Source organism: Prionailurus bengalensis, chromosome B1 (genome assembly GCF_016509475.1).
Source record: "Prionailurus bengalensis isolate Pbe53 chromosome B1, Fcat_Pben_1.1_paternal_pri, whole genome shotgun sequence".
NCBI lineage: Eukaryota > Metazoa > Chordata > Mammalia > Carnivora > Felidae > Prionailurus > Prionailurus bengalensis.
In genome coordinates, this window is record NC_057344.1 from 196,798,843 (window position 1) to 196,813,352 (window position 14,510).

General features: G+C 36.1%; 1 protein-coding gene across 6 annotated transcripts in view; it reads left to right on the forward strand.

Annotated features, from left to right (window-relative positions):
* Positions 1–14,510, forward strand: part of RAB28 (RAB28, member RAS oncogene family) — an 87,789-nt gene that overhangs the window by 22,889 nt on the left and 50,390 nt on the right. The window lies entirely within an intron of this gene.

The following is a 14,510-nucleotide window of genomic DNA, read 5'->3' on the forward strand; positions in this document are numbered from 1 at the left end:
CCATTGTAGGGAAGAGAGCAGCGTCGGGTGGAGTTTTGGGTGTGTGGTTCCTTGCTCCTGCTTCTCGCAAACGTCTCTCTAAATTTTGAGATTAGTTCTAAAGTACAGATAATTTCTTGTGTTGTTTTGTTTTTTGAGAAAGAGTGTATTGGGGGAGTTGTCGTGCGTGGTGAAAAGGGTGGATAATTTTTGAGATCTGTCAGCTGGGCTATTATATACAGCATATAAAATTAATAAGGCTGAATTTTGTACAGGACTGTTGGTTCATAGTCCTGCAGTGCATTTACCTGGAAAAGGAGACCTTAATAAGGGTTTTTAAATATATAAAATATTATAATATGACCTAATCTTCTACAACTATTTGAGGTCACAAAAAGAGAAAATGAATTTAAATTATACCATGGAGGATTTAGGTCAGGAAGAGTTTCCTGACTACAAGCGTTGTTAAACCAATACCCAAGTATACTACCAAGAGAATTATCTTCTCCAAAGGTCTTTAAAAGTATAGTGCGTTTTTTTGGTCTGTAATTATTTAGGAAATAGTACTTCCTGAAGGACTAAACCAAGATTTCTTCATTATGTGGTTTTGCACACTTAGATGAACATTTAATAAATCCAAGCCTTACTTTAAAACCATTACAAAACAGGTGTGGACATCATTTCTCTGAAGAGTTAAAAATACAAATTTTATAATAGTGTCTAGAAAAATAGTATTACATATCATGAAATGGATGCCTTGGGTACAGTTTTTTTTTTAAGTTTTAGGTGAATTTTACTTTTCTGTTCCGTAAATAATTCTAATTGAGTGAATCTGATGCTTTTCAATTCATTGAAATTCCCCTTTAGAAATCATAAGTTTTGGTGACCTTACCTTCTATTTCTGAGTGCAGCTTTTCATTTTAGGAGACCCTTCCTTCCTTCCTTCCTTCCTTCCTTCCTTCCTTCCTTCCTTCCTTCCTTCCTTTTTACGTTTGTTTATTTTTGAGAGAGACAGACAGACAGAGAGAAACACAGAATCTGAAGCAGGCTCCAGGCTCTGAGCTGTCAGCGCAGGGCTCGATGTGAGGCTCAAACTCATGAACCCTGAGATCATGACCTGAGCTGAAGTCGGACGATTAACCGACTGAGCCACCCAGGTGCCCCTAAAATTGTTTGTGTTTTTATGAAAATACAGCAAACTGAAATTTGGACTGAAGATTGAGGATACTCTTAGGTAAGGATGAATTACAGGTTTATTTTTACTAAAAATTGTGTTTTATTATGTTTAAATATAAACAGTAACTAGAGTAGGTTAATGAAGTAGCCAGTAGAGGAAGAGACTTGCTTTAATGAAATAGAATTAGTAACGACTAAACTATTTCAGTGTATAATACTTAAAACAAGTTTATTTTTTCCATATTCTGAAAGGCTGTAAGACACTAGTTAGTGATTTTTTTTGTAGTATAGAAGACTTTAAATGAAGTATTGAGTCATGGTTAAGATCATAGGACTTTGAATTTAGAGACTGCTTTTACAAGGCCGGGTTTTTTCACTTAACAGCAGTGTGACATCAGATAGGTTACTTTATATCTTTATACCTCAGTTTCCTCATCTACAGGTAAAGATAGTAGTTTCTGTCTGATAAGGTTAAAGATTAAGTGAGATTTACATGGAAAGTGCTTAGCATGAGGTCTGTATACTGTAAATGCTCAGTAACTATTATCATCATTATTATTATTAATCATAATAGCCTTTAAAAAACACTAACTATAGCTTCAATTTGAGTGATCACAAATTACAAATTAGTACAGCTGAAACAGACATCTTACAAAAGTGGCCTGGAGGAAATGGTTCCTAGAGAATTCCTTTGTCACTATTTTATGCCTCATTTATTTCTTAAAAAAATTTTTTTTTAAGTTTATGTATTTTAAGAAAGAGAGGCAAACAGGGTGGGGGCAGAGAGAGAATCCCCAGCACTCTGTACTGAAAGTGCAGAGCCCGACGTGGAACTTGAACTCACGAACTGTGAGATCATGACCTGAGCCAAAATTAAGAGTCTGATGCTTAACCGATTGAGCCACCCAGGCGCCCTCCCTCCTTTTTTTTTTTTTTTTAGATTGATACTTCTTGTACCATAAGATGGGTAGGGCGGTTCAGTTCAGCAAACACTCTTGAGTGCCATTTATGTGTATTCAGTTAGTCATTGTTAATTTGCACAAAGTTTGAGCTAGAGTGCTTTTAAGTAGTGAAAGGGCCTATTAACCTTACTCTTAGTTTTTTGAGGTTGGTTTTTTTTTCCATTTTTTTTTTTTTTTTTTTTAGCTGACTTCAAGTTTTCTAAAAACTTGACTGCCTTTCTTTTGCTCTGTTTGGTTGTTGGGATTAATAAATACAATTATGTCCAAATCTTCATGGAAGGCCCTACTTTTTCCTAGCAAGGTAAATATAAATTCCTGCTAGGTCTTTTCCAAAATGGGAAAGAGGGTAAGTCAACTGTTTATTCTGTGTAGTTTACAGAAGTTCTCTGTTGAAGTTTGATCGTGTCTGTAGCCCGATGTGGGGGGAGATGACTGATAGGCACCTGGAAACAATTGTATTACCATCTAAAGGCAATTTCTGCAATTCACAGAGCTGTCTTTACCAGGTCTGATACCTGGTTTCCTGGTTTTGAAAGTCTTGGTCTCCCACTTGACCAGAGCCTATACACTGCAGAACCTGGGGGTTTTCCATTCATGTCCGCTTTATGGGCTTATTACAGGTGCACCTGGCCATGGCCTAACACTGCACCATCACCTCTCACACGAATACTGCAGTAGCTTCCTAACTGTCCCTCCTGCTTCTAGCTTTGCTCTCGTACTATCCAGTTCTCTAATGGCAAATCATGGTATGCCTCTTCTAGTGCTTTCTCATCACACCTAAAATGAAACCTAAACTCTTCATCCAGGTTTACCAGACACTAGGTGATCTGGCTCCTACCTGCCTCTTAGACTTCGTCTGTGTGTTCCCTTGCCCACTCTGTGCTAAGACACACTTGTATTTTTTCCTCTACTTTAACATTCCAAGTTAATTTGTATCATAGGGTTTCTTCTGCTTGAAATACTTTTCTCTTCTGGTCTTTACTTGATTGGCTCCATTTTATCATTTGGATCACATCTTAGGTGTCATCTCCTCAGAGCTGCTTTTCTTGACCACTCAGTGTAAACGAGCCATGTAGTCCCTTTGTCTCAGGACATTCTGTTTCACTTCTCTATGTCACCTCAGTGCCACCTGATGTTTCTTGTTTGTTTCCTGTCTGTCTTTCCCTGCTAAAATCTAAGCTCAATGAAGCATAGGGACCTCATCGCTTAGAATAGTGCCTGAATGAATGAATACTGAATGAATGAATAAAAGCCTTTTCATGAAGCCTCTGTTGGAATTAGAAGTGTTTATGGGCTGGGATGTGTTATTAAAGGCAAATGGTTTTCTTAATGAGGAAAAATACATACGTAGATACAGGGAATCTATTAGATGGCCTTCAGGCCCGGCTGGCCTACTGAATTCCACTTTGGTTAATAATGTCAGAGAGTTTCTTAGGAAATATTCTGAAGTTATATTATGCTGGATTATGTTCAAGATAAAATGTCATAGATTTTATATCATGATTTTAGGTTAAATAAATACAAAAGAATTAAGAATTTTGCTTTTTCCTAAAGTGACCTTTATGTAATGATAGAAAACCTACACTTTTGACTTTTTATTTATTTTTAATTTTTTTGTTTAATTTCAAAAACCATCTGCATTGAAGTAACAGTTTTCATGTTTCTTTCGGTGTTTCAGGGAAGGTTCACATTGAAATTAAATGAACATTCAGGAATATTCATTTTTTTGGAATTAATTTTAAATTCAATCCATGTTGTTATAAGCACATGGCATTTTAATTTGTCATTTTGTTATTTTCTATCTTTAAGCTGTTATGTTTTCCTACTATCTGATCCATCAGCTAGTTTCTCCCCTGACTAGCTAACATTCTCGGTTGGATAGATTGTAAACAGAAATTAACAGGGGTTGCATAGAAGCTGCCCTCTTCCTGATTTATAGTTTCTTAGTCAGTGGAGGGGTGGTGGTTATCAGTAACTTGTATTGGGGGTAGGAATTATCACGCTCCAAGATAGAGTGGATAGATGAATGATTTCTGCTCTTAAAGATATTAACCAGATCCTTTCCCAAATAAAGACTAATAACTCAGATTTTTAAACAATCTTCATGACAGATGAGGGCATCGAGAAGAGTGCATCAACACTAATTAACAATGTTGAGTGTATATTCTTCTTAACAGTGATTGATTGTTCTTGGAGTACTATCTCTGCCCAGGAAGTGATGTGTTGCACTGCGAGGTTCAAAGGTCACATTTTAATGTACTCTGTAGTTGTGTTCCCTGAACTCAATGGAAATGTATTAGTAAGACAAGTACATTTCAGGTTGGAAAATTTAACTGATACCCTCAATAAAATTATGACAATTTTTTTAAAGATTATTTTTAGTGATAGAGGAGTGTGAAGAAATGGTTATGCATCCGGCTTGAAAAGTTTCATGGGAATTTACATGAAAGTGCTTGCCTATACTGTGACTTTTTGAGTCTTCAAAAATCCTTATTTTATCTGGAGAGTAGAAATAGGAAACTGTGAGGTAGGTGACATTTACTCTGATTCCTAAGTTGAAGAGTTCATATCAACTTCTGTAAAATTTACCATCTACAGTATTATAACAAAGTGAACGAGTGAGTCCTTATTATCAGTTTGCTTAAGAGAATTTGTAATTTATAAAGCATGAATCAAAACTCTCGAAGATTTGAAAAATTCATTCTGTTTATACATTGTGAATTAAAACATTCCACCTCTTTGCCCATTTGTTTTAATACTTTTTTGTTCTGGGAATAGTAATCCCAAAGTATCAGATCCAAGTGTCTTTTTCAGATGGACTTTATATTTTTGTTTCTATTGCTTCTTCTTTTTTTTTTCCCCCTCTCTTTATATGTACATTTGTTTAACTAGAGCTATGGTTATTTGCTAGTAGGTGCTGATAGCATCTGATTCTGATAGTGACAGCATCAGTATTTTGTGTACTGAGAGTGAGCAGGGAAGGGGCAGAGAGAGGGAGAGAGAGAATCCCTGTGTTGACAGCCCGTTGCCTGACACAGGGCTTCATCTAACAAACTGTGAGATGATGACCTAAGCTGAAATCAAGAGTTGGATGCTTAACCAACTGAGACACCCAGGCGCCCCTAATACATGCTCTTAAAACTATTCTTTTACATGATACTTCACACTTCTGCTGAACTTTCAGAACATTTTGATAGTATTTCCAGTTTAATTGGTGGAGTTGTTTCCTCAAATGCATAAGCTTGCATTCAGACTGGTATTAGGACTGGTAATTATTGGGGAACAAAATGTCAGATGAGTGCTTTTTCATAATACTAATCAAAAATCATTTTCACCTGACAATTGTTGCAGTGATGTTACTATGTCATTTCAGAGTAACTTTTTTTTAGATAGTCTACTTCAAACCATTTGACAGTATTGTAATTTCCTTAGCCTGAGAAGTATTAAGATTTCTGTGGTTTTGCTTTGTTTGGGGCAATTATGTAAGCATTGTATATGTTATAACAATCGGTTTATATGATTTCTGTCCATCTTCTTGTCATGATAGAGTTTATTAAATGCTAAAGAAAGGATCATCCACTTTACTTTTTATTTCTTTTATGATGAATCTCTGATTTTAAAAATTAGAAGACATAAAATATTAAACTTAATTTTAATCTATTAAAAGTTAAAAAATATATATATTTCTTTTATGATGAATCTCTGATTTTAAAAATTAGAAGACATAAAATATTAAACTTAATTTTAATCTATTAAAAGTTAAAAAATATATAGTAAAATGTATAAATTAAACTTTTATTGGTATAAAAACAGATTTTGTGAAAAGATTTAAAATTTTCATTAATGTAATTTAAGTCCCTTTACTAATTTAAATTTATTTGCAGTGATTGAGGAACAAATCCAATACAGATTAAAGGAACATTTATAGGGAGGATCAGAAAACTTTAGCTTCTGTGCTAGGGCTGTCATTTTATCTGGTTATGTCACCTTGGGCAGTTTACCTAATCACTTAGGATCATCCTCATGTATAAAATGAAGGATTATACTCGGTAATCATAAGCACCTTCCATTCCTAAAATACAATGACCCAAACATGTCCAGTAATAAGTCTGCTTAATTGAACATATTTACTGCCATATATATTTTTTTATAATTTGTTTAATGTTTATTTATTTTGAGAGAGAGAACACTCACATACAAGCGAGCAGAAGCGAGGCACAGAGAAAGAGAGAGAGGGAGAGAGAGAGAATCCCAAGCAGGCCCTCCCACTTGTTAGTGCAGAGCCCAATGTGGGGCTTGAACTCATGAACCATGAGATCATGACCTGATCCGAAATGAAGAGTAGGATGCTTAATCGACTGAGCCACCCGGGTATCCCTGCCATATAATTTTTTTTTTTAAACGTTTATTTATTTTTGAGACAGAGAGAGACAGAGCGTGAACGGGGGAGGGGCAGAGAGAGAGGGAGACACAGAATCTGAAGCAGGCTCCAGGCTCAGGGACATCAGCCCAGAGCCCGACGCGGGGCTCGAACTCACGGACTGTGAGATCATGACCTGAGCTGAAGTTGGACGCTCAACCGACTGAGCCACCCAGGCACCCCCCTGCCATATAATTTTAAGAGAGTTTAATTTTAACTTTATGTGTATTGTAAACACTGTCTTCTTATCTTTGCAGAGATGGTTTCTTAGGTCATTTTATTCACTTGTTAGATTATTAAGCATCTATTTTCTTGATACATGGATAAGTGCCCATACCTAATAATAACAATAATAAATCTAGCTAAGATTTATTGACTTCTTACTACTTGCCAAGCACACCCTGGAACTATGGTCAACTTTGGAGTGTTTTGGGGGCTCTAAAAATAGCATTTCTTCTTAATTTAAAATTGTTCTTGAAGTTAGATTTAATTATTTTTTATATTCTATGACATTTTCTCAAATTTCACATGAATGTGTAGTTTTGCAGTATAAATAGAGCAATTCAGCATGTATTTCCTTTTTTTTGCTTTCTTATGTCTTCTTTCATTCATTTCATTTAAAAGTTAGTGATTGAGCCCATACCTGTCTAGGTGTTAGGGATACAGAAATGAAGAGACAAACTTTTTTTGCCCTCATCTAGCCTGGTTCCAGTAGAAGAAGATAGTAAATAAGTGAATCAGAAAATATATAATATGTTAAATGATGGTAAGTTTTGCATAGACAAAGCAGGAAAGGGAGAAAAAGGAAGACTTGGAAGAGGGTGTTAAAATTTTAAATATGGTAGCAAGGAAAGTTTGAGAAGATGACATTTGAACAAAGAGATAAAGGAAGAGACAGTGCCATGTAGATATTTGGATGAAGAGTTTCCACGGCTCCTGCGTGGCTCATTCGGTTGGGTGTCCGACTTTGGCTCAGGTAATGATCTCATGGCTCTTGAGTTCGAGCCCCGCGTCAGGCTCTGTGCTGAAAACTTGGAGCCTGGAGCTTGCTTCAGATTCTGTGTCTCCCTCTTTCTCTGCTCCTCCCCTGCTCACGTTCTCTCTCTCTCTCTCTCTCATTCTCTCTCTCTCTCTCTCAAAAAATAAATAAATAAATAAACTTAAAAAAAAAAAAAAAGATTTTTCCAAGTAGGAGGAAGAGTAGGAACAGAGCCCTGAGGTAGTATTTTGTTTTTGATTTTGTTTTTTCTCCCTAGGAGCTATAAAGAGGTGTGTGTGTGTGTGTGTGTGTGTGTGTGTGTGTGTGTGTGTGTGTAGGTAGCAATTAGTAGGGAATAGTCAGCAAAAGAATAGTGTAGGACATGAAACTAGATATAAAGAGGGAAGGATCTAGGAAGAGGACAAATCAGGAACAGCTTTGTAGGCCATTGTCAGGGCTTCAACTTTTACTGTGTGTGAGATGGAAACCCACTGAGGGATTGCAGCAGAGTGAAGTGATTTAACTTGAAAGGATCACTGCAGTTCTTGTTTTGAGAATTTACTACAGTGGGTAAGAATGGAAACAAAGTAAACAGATAGGAGACTGGACATATTTCAGGTGAGAAGTAATGGTGGCATAGACTAGGGTTACAGCAGTGCAAGTGGTGGAGAAAATGAGTTGGTTTCTGGATATATTTTGAAGGGACAGGTGATGGATTTTCTCATAGGTTGGCTGTGGAGTAGAGGAGAGGAGGCAAGATAATGCCAAGAGTTTTGGCCTAGGCGTTTGGAATGCTGAAGTTCAGGTTACTGACGTCAGAAATTGAGTGCAGGAAGAACAGATTTGGGTGAGGATCTCAAGTTTCCTTTTGGACATGTTAAGTGTGAGGTACTTCTATTAAGCATCTCTGTGGAGCTACTTAATAGGTAGTTGGATATATGAGTCCAGAGTTCAGAGGCAAGAGAAGGTCTAGAGATAAAAGTCTGGGAGTCAACAGCATATTGATGATATTTAAATCCTTGAGACTGGATGAACTTTACATAGGAGTGAGTATAAAAAGGGAAGAATTACAGAGATTAATCCTTGGGTTACAGCCATGTTTTAAAGCTTGGGGAAATAGATCAGCAAAGGAATTGGCATGTGGCTAGTGGAGGTACGAGGAAAGTCTGAGAGTGAAGTATCCTGGAAGCCACATGTGAAGGTGTTTTAAGAAGGGAGTGATCAACAGGTGAGCTCTAAGAATGGTTATTAGATTAAGCAGGCTGAGGTGATTGGTGATCACCTTGGCAAATGGATTCATTGGAGTGGTGGGGGTGAGAGCTGAGTATAGTGAGTTGGGGAGAGAAAGGAAGACAATGAATTGTAGATGATGAATAGAAGCAACATGTATATGTAATGCCAGTCTACAAGGGAATTGACACATGGGGCAGCAGCTGGAGGGAATGTGGGTCCGAACTCTTTGGTGTTGTTTTTAAAGGTTGGGAGAGATGACAGCATGTTTTGTGTTTATGGGAGGAGAGAGACAGAGACAGACATGGAGGTATGTGTGCAAACACTTGATGATTAAGCGCGTCTTACGTCTTCTTTTGTTGTTTTAGCACTGATTCTATTTTTAGATATAATTTTGAATGAGTCAGCTCCACTCCTTAATCTTCAGTCTATTGCACTGATTCTGATTTAGTGAAAAAGTAGAACATGAGGGGTTTGTGAGGACTTTCCCAAATCTTAAACTCATCTTAGAGGGTTGAGAGACACGAACAAATAGAATAGGAGTAGGACAGAATGCTAGGTAGTTTCTTGCTTGATTTTAATAATTATTAGCTATTTCTTGCTTTTTAAACTCTGAGATTCTTCTGAAAAAGTCACCTTTTTTTCGAATACACATTTCCCCCCCTACCCCTTTGCAGTTATCCAGGTGTTCTGTAATTGAAGCTCCATGAAAGCAGAGACTGCTTTCTTCACGGCTGTCTCTTTAGCATCTATCTAGCTTAGTCCCCGAACACCCGAAGTGCTCAGTAGATACTTGTTATGAATGACTTGAAAAGTATTCATTCTCTACCTCAGTGAAAAACGGAACTATGGACTTTTTGAGATGATACAGTGAAAATAATACTGTTCTTCTAGCTTTTGTGTAATGCTGAGCCCAGGTTTTTGAATCAGAAGAGGAGTTTAATAATGACAGACTCATTTCATGCTTATGAGTCACTATCACATCAGACCAGGCAAGACACCTGCTACGTTACACATGTAGTTCTTTTGAAAACCAAACTCCTAACTTTAATTAATCTCTTAATTTTCACACAAAATTTTAGTTTAAAAAAGATGAGAAATTGTATTTTCCCTTATAGATATTTACTTTATAGTGCGTTCTGGCACTTTAATATTGTCCATACAGTGGTTAAGGGCACAGACTTCTAAGTAAGACCACTTAAGTTCAGATATGGGCTCACTTATTAATTGTTGACCATGGTAAGGTACTCACTTCTTTGTAGCTCGATTTTCTCATCTGTTAAGTGGGAATAATTTACAGGGAGGTTGTTGCAAGACTTATTTATATAAAGCTCCCAGAACCAATGCCTGTATGTAACAGGTGCTATGTGTGTTAGTTGTCATTATTGTGTCTCCCACTGTGTCCTCAAATTCTGTCTTCTAATTATGGATAATGGAAGTATTGCTAAGTACATATAATTTTTTACTTTAAGGATTTGAAAGTCAAGACCATTAAAAATCATGTGAAATGTCTCTGAAATACATAGTGATTAAAATTTCAGTTATAATTAATATTTGGAAGCCAGTCTTCATTTAGCTTCTATTTTAGAAATACATTTTTCTGAAAAATTATTTAAACTTGGTGGAGGTGATATGATTTTGATATCTAATCTCAATGGTGAAAGCTGGTGTATAGTTGCCATGAATTTTATCTCAAGTTTATTTTGCTATGTAGACATATGTCTAATAAAAAAAAAGATGCTGCATAAACCATCGTTTGAGTTTCAATGTGCTTCTGTTTTTGGTGGAGGTATAAATGTTATTTCTGGCCGTGTCCTTCATACTTAGCTCTTCTTACAACAAATGGAAAGGCCTTAATTGTACCTAAGGGAATAGTTAATCCACAGTGGACATATGGTGGACAAAAGCCGAGTCTAGTGAATGAAATAAAATTATAAATGGTAAACATGTGAATGCTTGCAAAGTCTGGCAGCCATGAAGGATGGAGTATTGTTTGAGATTAGCAAATTTGTGTGCAGCATAATTCTTTTCTTGACATGTTTGGATTGTACAGGTTTATAGAAATTCGATTAAAAGATTCTTATATATAAAGCATATTTGTCTCTTTTATTGTTCATTAAGCTTTGTGATATGACTTTGGTGTCAACAATAGAGGCTGATGATCTCACATTTTTGGAAAGTTACTGCTCTTTTGATTGGGGGCAGTTAATTAGCATTAACCCAGAACAGCTCTTGGGCTTTATGGATTTGAGCATTATATGTGGTTGCACTGCTCCAGCAAAAGGTTAAGTATTAATGGAAAACGGTCACAGCCCTTTTACTTAAAGAAAACATGTTACTTGTACGTTTTCTTTTGATTTTACTTTTACAGTTACATTGAATGTCTTCATTCATTTAGCCATCCATAAAGCAAATATTGTTGCACACGCAGTGGATAATAAGTCTTTTTAGGACTACTTGTGTGGTATGTCACAGATCATTAACTGCAAGTAACCACCTGACTTGAGGGAAGCCTGGAAGCATCATTATAGTGAAATAAGCTTTTATTTAGGTATCACTGCAGCACATTGATTTATTGAAATGTCACCAGTTGCTACTGTGAAAATATATTCTCATTATCATTCAGGGAAGGGTAGAGATTAACTGCTGTAGACTGTAAAAGAGATATATTGCTGACAATGAAAAAAATAAAAAATGAAAAAAATGTGGTCTGTATTTGATCTGATAATTACTTTTAAAGAAGTAATTAGGTAATTAGGCTAAATTAGGTGATTCTTTAGGATGCTTTCAAGTCTGTGTGTGCTTCTACATATGTTTTGCTTTCTCCCTAATTTGAAATACCTTTAAGTTAAGCAACATAGAAAGGCAGCAGCAAACTTCATTACAACAGTCCATAAAGTAGTAAGTTCTTTCTGTGAGCACATGGCTGCTTTCTAGGCAAATATATCATGGATCCTACTTTCAGGAAATTTCAGGTCTTGTTGTGGAAGTGAGATTAACATAAAAAGTACAAAGGAAAGACAACATATAATTTGGTACTGTCGTATCAGTGGGAGGGAAAAATTGCCACCTAAGGATTAAGAGGAATGTGTAACTCACACTGAGTCTTTGCAAAAGTAGTAGGGTTTGGATATATAAATGGAAGGACTGAAATTCAGGCAAAATGTTAACATTTTAAGATAAAGTGTAGTTAGGGAGAATTTGACAGAGTCTTGAATCCTTAATTATTTGATTCATTTAATAGAGTCTATGCCAGGTATTTACTATTTTTCAAAGCAGTATAAGCTATGTGTCAATTTGATTTTATTTGGGCTTTATTATTTAAATTATAGTAAAAATTACATTATAGGTTTTGGCATTTTGCTGCCATACACACACACACACACACACACACACACACACAGTGCTTAGGTGGGTAGCTTACTGTTCCTTTTGGACTAATGCTGAGTTGTTTAAATATAGTGATGGTATGGTGTTCCCTTTTATAGAACATTTGTTATGTGCCAGGCATTCATGCGAAGTGATATCCCTTTATGACTGAGGAAGCAATCTCAGAGACGGTAGATTGGTTGTTGTTAGATAGCTAGTAGGAGGTGGAGTTGAGAGTTGAACTCAGCTGTTTTCCTCTTGAAGACCTTCACTCCTTTCCATTTTGTTACAGCTGTTTTGAGCCAATTCAAGGATATCTATCCATATGGAACTTAATGTTGGCTCTTTTGCAGTTAAATAAAAAAAACACTAAAGAAACATATGTATACGTATACCATAACACGAAAAGCTGGTAGAAAGTTAACTTTTGCTTTAGGGATGTGGAATTTACTATTTCTAAAGCCCTGCTGCACCCAAAACAATTCAGCTTCTTGGGAAGGATGTCCAGAGCCCTTTTACACACTTATATCTCCAAAGAACTCATTTTAGTTTCTTGAAATAGGAGTTCTATTTCTTTATTTTGTTTTTGTTTCCATGCTAAGAAAATCTAAATAACTGAAAAATATTAGAGCCTGGGTTAATTTGGCAGGGTTGCCATAATGAAGTACATCGGACTGGGTGGTTTAAGCAACAGAAACTTACTTCTTCACAGTTCTGGAGACTACAAGTCCAGAATCAAGGTTTCCTTTTGAGACCTGTCTCCTTGGCTTGCAGCTGGCTGGCAGTCATCTCCCTTCGTCTTCACACGTTCTTGCCTCTGTGCACCTCTGTATCTTAGTCTCCTGTAAGGACACCAGTCAGAGTGGAGTAGGGTCCATCCGTAGGACCTTGATTTTACCTTCTTACTTTACAGGCTCTATCTCCGAACAGAGTCACATTCTGAGGAACAAGAGAATTAGAACTTGAACATATGAATTCATGGGGATGGGGGTGACACAGTTAAGCCCCAAACAGAACCATTATGTTTAATATGTTGGAAGTAAATCTCAAAGTAGGAGAATCTAGAACTTTTAAAATTTTGTTATTTTACTTACTAATGAGAAAACCAAAATTAGAGCTCTTTTAGAAACATGAAAATTAGTGGGAATTAAATTTACAAATTACCTTTGAATATTTAGTATATAAAAATGTGGTTTATTGTGGTGATGAATCAGATTATTTAAATAACTTTTTTTTTTGGTATTAGGAGAATCAAATGCACATACTTTGCAAATTAAGGAAGAATACTTCTAAAAGTAAATGGTGCCCTTCCTCTTTTTTTCTGTTCCAGTACTTCTAAAAATATAATGGAAGCCAAAGGAAGGGTGATACAGTATTACATATGACTTTTAGAAACATATTTAACACTCAAATGTACTTTTTTTTTTTTTTAATGAGTATGTAGGTTTAATTACAGAAGCTTGGTTCTTTTACCTCTTTTTGAACTAATGCTTTTCTATGGATTTCTCAAATTTAATAAATGTGTAATATGGAACTATAAATTTTAAATAACTTTTGGCAGATGATGAGGTACAAATGAACTATACAAGAAGCTACTGGGTACTTACTAAAATTTGTAACTGTGTTTTTAAGAAGTACTTCGTATTATAATCTATCAGTTTCTATATGATCAAAGATTCTGATGTTGATCCCTCCCCTCCCCTCTCCTCTCCTCTCTTCTAGTGTAATGTGTAGTGTTGTATAACTGTCAGGGGTACAGTATAGCAGTTCATCCATTAGTGCCCATATGTTACTCAGTCCCCATCAGGGTACGTGTACGCTTAATCCCCTTTACCTATTTCACCACCCCCTCCCCCATCTACCTCTCCTCTAGTAACCCTCTGTTTGTTCTCTATAGTGAGGAGTCTATTTTTTTGGCTTGTCTCTTGTTTGTTTGTTTGTTTGTTTTGTTTCTTAAGTTCCACATATGAGTAAAATCACGGAATTTTCTTTCTTTGGCTTATTTCATTAAGCCATCTGTATAGACCCACCCATGTTGTTGCAAATGGGAAGGTTTCATTCTTCTTAATGGCTGAATTATTTATGTATGTGTGTATACACACATACACACACACACACACACACACACCACATGTTCTTTATCCATATTCATCTATCAGTGGGCATTTAGGCTGCTTCCGTAATTTGGTTATTATAAATAATGCTGCAGTAAACATAGAGGTACATATATCTCTTCAAATTAGTGTTTTTATATTCTTTGGGTAAATATCCAGTAGTATGACTATTGGATCATAGGGTAGTTCTATTTTTAATGTTTCAAGGAACCTCCATACTGTCTTTCACAGTGGCTACACCAGTTTGCATTCCCACCAGCAGTGCACAGGGGTTCCTTTTT